The sequence below is a fragment of the Sarcophilus harrisii genome, chromosome 3 (assembly GCF_902635505.1).
Source record: "Sarcophilus harrisii chromosome 3, mSarHar1.11, whole genome shotgun sequence".
In the NCBI taxonomy this organism is placed as follows: domain Eukaryota; kingdom Metazoa; phylum Chordata; class Mammalia; order Dasyuromorphia; family Dasyuridae; genus Sarcophilus; species Sarcophilus harrisii.
The window spans coordinates 100,206,976-100,215,631 of record NC_045428.1 but is presented as its reverse complement, the minus strand read 5'-3'; positions in this window follow the sequence as shown (position 1 = coordinate 100,215,631).

Below are 8,656 nucleotides of genomic sequence, written 5' to 3'. Positions count from 1 at the left end.
TATCCTGGAGATGATTTTCTGTAATCTTTTTGCTAATATTTCATTTAAGATTTTAGCATCAATATTCATTAGGGAGATTGGGCTATAATTTTCTTTCTCTGTTTTCAGCCTACCTGGTTTAGGTATCAGTACCATGTCTGTGTCATAAAAGCAGTTTGGTAGGGCTCCTTCAATCCCTATTTTTTCAAATAGTTTATATAGCATTGGAGTTAATTGTTCTTTAAATGTTTGGTAAAATTCACATGTAAATCCATCTGGTCCTGGGGATTTTTTCTTATGGAGTTGGTTAATAGCTTGTTCTATTTCTTTTTCTAAGATGGGGCTGTTTAGGATATTTACTCCTTCTGTTAATCTAGGCAAGCTATATTTTCGAAGGTATTCTTACATTTCATTTAAGTTGTTGAATTTATTGGCATAAAGTTGGGCAAAGTAACTCCTAATTATTGCTCTAATTTCCTCTTCATTAATGGCTAGTTCTCCCTTTTCATTTTTTAAGACTAACAATTTGATTTTCCTCTTTCCCTTTTTAAATCAGATTTACTAAAGATTTGTCCATTTTGTTGATTTTTTCATAGAACCAACACTTAGTTTTATTAATTAAGTCAATAGTTTTTTACTTTACTTTCAATTTTATTGATCTCTCCTTTTATTTTTTGAATTTCAAGTTTAGTGTTTGACTAGGAGTTTTTAATTTGTTCCTTTTCTAGCATTTTTAATTGCAAGCCCAATTCACTGACTTTCTCTTTCTCTATTTTATGCAAGTAGGCCTCTAGAAATATGAAATTTCCCCTTACTACCACTTTGGTTGCATCCCACACATTTCGGTATGATGTCTCATTATTGTTGTTTTCTTGGGTGAAGTTATTAATTATGTCTATGGTTTGCTGTTTCACCCAATCATTCTTTAGTATGAGATTATTTAGTTTCCAATTATTTTTTGGTCTACTTTCCCCTGGCTTTTTGTTGAATGTAATTTTCATTGCATTGTGGTCTGAAAAGGATGCAGTTATTGTTTCTGCCTTACTGCATTTGAGTTTGAGGTTTTTATGTCCTAATATATGGTCTATTTTTGTATAGGTTCCATGAACTGCTGAAAAGAAAGTGTACTCCGTTCTGTCTCCATTTCATTTTCTCCAGAGATATCATATCTAAATTTTCTAGTATTCTATTTACCTCTTTGACTTCTTTCTTATTTATTTTGTGTTTTAATTTATCTAATTCTGAAAGTGCAAGGTTGAGATCTCCCACTATTATAGCTTTGCTGTCTATTTCTTTTTGCAGCTCTCTTAATTTCTCTTTTAAGAATTTAGATGCTACACCACTTGATGCATATATGTTTAATATTGATATTGCTTCATTATCTATGCTACCCTTTAGCAAGATATGATGCCCTTCCTTATCTTTTTAAATTAGATAAGTTTTTGTTTTTGCTTGATCTGAGATCAGGATGGATACCCCTGCTTTTTTGACTTTACCTGAAGCATAGTAGATTTGGCTCCAAACTTTTACCTTTACTCTGCATGTATCTCCCTGCTTCAGGTGTGTTTCCTGTAAACAACATATTGTAGGGTTTTGGCTTTTAATCCATTCTGCTAACTGCTTCCTCTTTATCGGGGAGATTACCCCATTCACATGGTTAAAATTACCATTTCTCTTTTACTTGCCATCTTGCTAACCCCTGTTTATGCTTTTCTCCCTTCTTTCCCTACTATCCCCCTTCCCAGTATTAAACTTGTGAGCACCACTTGCTTCTCACAGCCCTCCCTTTTTAGAATCCCTTCTCCCCTTCACCTTAGATTTCCTCCCCCTATCTTACTCCTTTCCCTCACAGTTTCCATATTTCCTTCTTCTTAGCTTATTCCTTCCCTTTTCCCTTTTCCCTTCTCACTTTTCAATGAGGTGGGAGGTTTCACCATAAATTGAATATGTCTAACATTTTTCTCTTAAAGCCAATTCTGACAGCAGTAAGATACCCACTATATTCATTGCCCTCCATTCTTTCTCTCAGATATAATAGGTTTCCTTTGCCTCTTCGTGAGATATAGTATCCCCACTTTACCCTTTTTCTGGTACAATGTCCTTTCCACCTCTAGTTTCTAGAACAAGGGATACCCATGTTCTTTATACATCTTTACAGCAGAAATATAGTTCCCAAGATTTCTTTTTACCTTTTTAGGTTTCTCTTGAGTTCCAAAATTTGTAGATCAAACTTTTTGTTAAGTTCTGGTTTTTTCATCAAAAACAGGTGAAATTCATTTATTTCGTTCAATGACCATCTTCTTCCCTGGAAAAGAATGCTCATTCTGGCTGGGTAAGTGATTTCTGGTTGCATACTGAGTTCCTTAGATTTTCGGAATATCATATTCCAGGCCCTTAGATCTTTTAATGTTGATGCTGCTAGATCCTGGGTAATCCTTTTTGTGGCTCCTCTATATTTGAATTGGGTTTTTCTGGATGCTTGGAGTATTTTTTCCTTTGTCTGAGGGTTCTGGTATTTGGCCACTATATTTCTTGGTCTTTTCATTTTAGGATCCCTTTCAGTAGGTGATTGATGAATTCTTTCAATGTCTATTTTGTGCTCTGTTTCTATGACTTCTGGGCAGTTTTCTTTGATAATTTCCTGGAAAATAGTGTCCAGGCTCTTTTTTCATCATATTTTTCTGGGAGTCCAATAATTCTCAGATTATCTCTCCTAGATCGATTTTCCAGGTCTGTTGTTTTCCTAAGAATGTATCTGACATTTTTTTCCATTGTTTGATTTTTTTGGTTTTGCTTGACTGATTCTTGTTTTCTCCCCGAGTCATTCAATTCCATTTATTCGATTCTGATTTTCAATGAAGTATTTTCTTTACTCAATTTTTTTATATCTTTTTCTAATTGTTTAATTGAGTTGTTTTTTTCTATGGACTTTTTTTTTCCATTTTGCCAATTTTATTTATTAGAGAGCTATTTTCTCTTTCTAGTTCACTAATCCTATTTTTCAAGGATTTGATTTCTTTGTCTACTCTCTCTTTAAATGAGTGGGATGACTTCTCCAGACTCTCTTGCCAAGCCTCCCTCTCCTTTTCCCATTTTTCTTCTAGCTCTCTTGTGAGAATCTTTTTTAATTTCTTCTATGAGATTCATCTGTGCTTAGGAGCAGATGATTTCCTCCTTTGGAGATTCACCTGGAGACAGTCTGTTTTTAGTTTCTTCTGGGTTTAAATTCTGCTCTCTATCCATGTAGAAGCTGTCAGTGGTTAAGGTCCTTTTCAATTTTTTGCTCATTTTGTCAGAGAAGAATCAGAGACAAACTAGCAAAGAAAAAAAGAAAAAAACAAACAAATGGAATTTTCTTTTTTGGGGGGAGGGGCTGGGTGGTGTTACAGAGTTTCCTCTACAGACTGTGGGGGAGGGAGGGGGCAGTAGCAAGGCACTAGCAGAACTATGCTGCGCTTGCACTCTGAGACTCTGAGAGCATGCTGAGACACTATAGGGCAGGGTTGGACAAATCCGGAGAGACTCCAACTATTTGGGGTTGTATTCTTCACCCCCCGTGTTTTTAACTTCTCTGCTAGGCTACTGACTTGCTGCCAGGGCAAAGCATCCAAACCTGTAGCAAAGCTCTCCCCACAGAGATGGCTGAGATCACACCCCACCCCTCTCCAGTCTGCTGCGCTGTGAGCTGCTTGCCAAGCTCTCGCTGCTGCTGCCTGTCCTCAGCCTGTGCCCTATCTAAAACTGTCCCTACCCTTGAGCAAAAACAGATCTTTCCTGTGGAATTTCAAGGATGTCTTCTCTTGGTAACTATTTGTGGGTTTTTTTTTTCAGTCAAGCATTAATTCAGAGGCTTGTCATGAAATGAGTTATGAGAGAAAATGTGGAGCTTACACAGCTGTGTGCCTCCTCTCTGCCATCTTGGCGGGAAGTCTCCCCAAAAACAATTCTTTAAAAATTAAACCTGGGCAAGGGAAAAAAGAATGATTCTTTGATGAATTAAGAATCAGTCAAAAACAATCAGAATAATTATTTTATTTTGTTGTTGTTGCTTTTCCCTTTTGTTCTGTTTCTTCTTTCGCAACATGACTAATATGGAAATACAGTTCCATGATTTCACATATAGAATGGGTAACTTGATGTTTGTCTTCTCAATAGTTTGAGGAAGGCCTGGAAAGAAAGTTTGAAAGTTACAATATTAACAAAACAAAAGTGCAACTACTTTTTACCCAATCAAAAAGGTTAGAAAAGACCAATATCAATCGATCCACTTTTCGTGAAAAAAACTGCCTCTGCACTCACTGAGTGCTGGCTTCTTCTGCCCAGGGTTGCATCTCACAGGCACAGCTGCACTTGGCATTACCAATCAGCAAATGTTCACTCTCTTCCTGGATTCAAACCCAGGCTCTACAAACTCTCAGGGAGGTGAAAGTCTCTGTGGTTCCTGCTGAGGCTTCAGCCATTCTTAACTAATCCCAAGACTGTCCAAGTGATGTTTCTATGGAAATTGCCTGGAGGTGTTCTTCATAAGGTTAATGCCCAGTCTTTCTTTGGATTGTTTCAGGAGGACCCCTGTTTTGCCCCAAATATTATTGGTTTTTCACTAATCCATGTTTGCTCTGAGAGACAAATTTGTTCTATTTGTGGGGAAAATCTAGACAGATAGAAATTTATCAACCTATTCTTCCATTTTCCTAGAATCCTCCCTTTAAGTTTTTCTTAAAATGTTAAGCAGTATTTATCCAAATTCAAGAATAAGAATCATCTGAAATGGAGATGAACTAGAAACCTTCCCTAAGGTGACTGAATGTGACTCAAATATGTATATTGTCACCACTTTATTCAATATTGTTCTAGATGCTAGTTATATCAATAAGGCAAGAAAAAGAAAGTGAAGAAATAAAAATAAGCAATTAGGAAACAATAATCTCATTCTTTTCTGGCTAATGAAATTACAAATTGTGACATGTATTTTTGATGGGATATTAATGTATTATAAGAAATAACAAACAGAATGGTTTCAGAAAAATCTGGGAAATTTTATGTGAATTTATGCAATGTAAAGTGAACAAAACTAGGAGAACATCATACAGAGTAACAAATATAAAAAAGGACAAACTTTAAAAGACTACAAACTCTGATCAATAGAATGATCCAAAGTCAACTCCAAAAAAATTGCTATGAAAATGCTACTCTTCTCCAGAGAGAGAACTTATGAACATTGAATTCTGAATGGAAATTGAAGCATATTTAAAAATATATTGTTTCTTGAGACTATTTGTATATTTTTTTGTCATTGGTACTATGGAAATACATTTTGTATGACATCACATGTCGAACTGATATACAATTTCTTGCCATAAGGATAAAAGAGGAACAGCAGAGATGGACAGAATTTGCAACACATTTTTTGAATGAAGTTAATTTTTTTTGCAACTACATATGTAAATAAATAAATATGTAGGAACTATACTACCTTAAAATCTTCTATTTTAAAAGGATGAATTATTTTAATTCACTTCATTTTCCTCTCTTCTTACATTTTATTCTCCAACTACATGTTTGTCTCTCTAATTATGAATTTCTTTTAGTTCTTTGACTAATATACACCATCATTCATCTACAAACATTTTTGATGCTTGTCCATCAATTCTGGAATCCTCTCACTTTTCAATTCTATCTATTGACTTTCCTAACTTCATTTTAATCACAACTAAAATCTAGTCTAAGAGGAAGCCTTTCCCAAACACTCATAATTCTACTTCTTTCCTTCTTTTATTTATTTATTTATTTATTTATTTATTTATTTTTTATTTAATAGCCTTTAATTTACAGGATATATATACATGGGTAACTTTACAGCATTAACAATTGCCAAACCTCTTTTTCCAATTTTCCTCTTACCCCACCCCCACCCCCTCCCTAAATGGCAGGATGACCAGTAGATGTTAAATATATTAAAATATAATTTAGATACACAATAAGTATACATGACCACAACATTATTTTGTGTACAAAGAATCAGATTCTAATTATTGTACAATTAGCTTGTGAAGGAAATCAAAGATGCAGGTGTGCATAAATATAGGGACGGGAATTCAATGTAGTGGTTTTTAGTCATCTCCCAGGTTCTTTTTCGGTATGCTAGTTCATTACTGCTCCATTAGAAATGATTTGGTTATTTCGTTGTGGGGATCCGTCCATCAGGACTGGTCTCATTATATTGTTGTTGGAATTTGATCTCCTGGTCCTGCCATTTCATAATCAGTTCGTGTAAGTCCTCAGGCCTTTCTGAAATCATCCTGTTGGTCATTTCACAGAACAGTAATATTCCATTTTTATATACCACAATTTATTCAGCCATTCTCCAACTGATGGACATCCATTCAGTTTCCAGTTTCTAGCCACACAAAGGGCCCACAAACATTCCGTGCACATGGTCCCTTTCCCTTCTTTATAATCTCTTTGGGATATAATCCCAGTAGTAACACTGTGGATCAAAAGGGTATGCGTTTGATTTTTGGATGGGTTCAAACTACTCCAAAATGGTTGGATTCCACAACTCCACCAACAATGAATCAATGTCCCAGTTTTCCCATCCCTCCAAAATCATTATTTTTCCTGTCATCTTAAATCTGAAGGTGTGATGGTATCTTGGTTTTTAATTTCATTTTGATTAATAATCGGACATCTTTTCATATTAGAAATGTTTCAATTTCTTCTTGGGTGTGTTCATATCCTTTGAATTTTTCAATTAGAATGGCGATTTTTTATAAAATTAGGTTAATTTCTATATATTTTGGAAAGGTCCTTTATCCGAACCTTTGACTGTAAAATATTTTCCCCGTTTTTGCTTCCCTTCTTCTTGTCTGCATTAGTTTTGTTTGTCAAAAACTTTCAGTTTGGTATAATCGAAATTTTCTATTTTGTGATCAGTAATGATCTCTAGTTCTGCTTGTCATAAAAACCTTCCCTTCCACAGGTCTGAGAGGTAAATATCCGTTCCTCTAATTTATTAATAATTTCATTCTTTATGCCTAGGTTGAACCCATTTGTTATCTTGGTTGGGTTAAGTATGGATCAATGCCTATTTCTGCCATATTAGTTTCCAATTTTCCCAGCAATTTTTATCAAACAGTAGTTCATCCCAAAAGTGGGATCTTTGGGTTTGTCAAAGACTGGTTCATTTTGTTGATGTTTTCCCTTGAACCTAATCTATTCCATGATCAATAATCTATTCCAGCCAATACCAAATGTTTTGGTAATCTGCCTATGTATTTTTAATCTGGACATAAGCCACCATCATTTGATTTTTTTTAATTCCCTTGAAATTCTTGGTTTTTTTCCATATGAACTTTTTGTTATTTTTTCTAGGTCATTAAAATAGTTTTTAGTCTATTGGTATGGCCAAATAAAGAAGTTTGGTTATTGTCACTTTATTATATTTTCGCCCATCCAAGGCATTTAATATTTTTCAATTGGTTAAAGACTTAATTTGTGTTAAAAGTGGTCTGTAATTTTGCTCATAAAGTTTCTGATTTTTCCCTTGGGATGATTCCTAAATATTTTATATTATCAGTAGTTCTTTAAATGGAATTTCTTTTGTAACTCTGACTGTTGGATTTTTTAGTGATATATAAGAATCTGATGACTTATGGGGTTTATTTTAAACCAGCAACTTTGCTAAAGTTGTGGTTATTTCTAATAACTTTTTAGCAGAATCCTGGGGTTCTCTAATACCATCATGTCATCGGCAAAGGTGATAATTGGCCTCATTTACTTTTCCTTTAATTTTCTCATCTTATTGCTATGCTAGGTTTCAATCAATATTAAATGTAACGGTGATGTGGGAACCTTTTTCCTCCAGATCTTATTGGGAATTTGAGTTTGTCTCCATTACATATGATTTTATGATGGTTTTAAATGATGTGCTATTATTTTTTAAGGAAAAGTCCATTTTTCTATACTTCAAATGTTTTTAGGGTGGATTTGGATTTTATCAAATGCTTTTTTCTGCATCTATTGAGAGGATCATATGGTTTTGTTAATTTGGTTATTAACATTAATTATATTGATAGTTTTCCTAATATTGAACCAGCCGTTCCTGGTTAAACCTCTTGATCATGTTATTATCTTGGGGTATTTTCGTAGTCTTTTTGCTAATATCTTTTTAAGATTTTTAGCATCAATTTCTTAGGGGAATTGGTCTATAATTTTCTTTTTTTTCAGCCTACCTGGTTTAGGTATCATACCATGTCTGTGTTTATAGAAGGAATTTGGGGACTCCTTCATTCCCCTATTTTTATCAAATAATTTATAGAGCATTGGGAATTGTTCTTTAAATGTTTTTAAAATTCATGTAAACCATCTGGTCCTGGGGTTTTTTTCTTGGGAGTTGTTTTTGGTGTTCTATTTTCTGAAATGGGACTTTAAAAATTTCTTCCTCCTTTTAATCTGGGAGTCTATATTTTGGGGTAGTCATCCATTTCCTTAGGTTATCAAATTTATTGGCATAAGTTGAGCAAAATAACTCAATTTTTCTCCTTTTCCTTTGGAAAGTTCTCCCTTTTCTTTTAAGATACTAATTTCATTTTCCTCCCTCCTTTTTCTAATAGATTTACCAAAGGCTTATCTATTTTATTGGTTTTTCATAGAACCAACTCTTAGTTTTATTAATTAG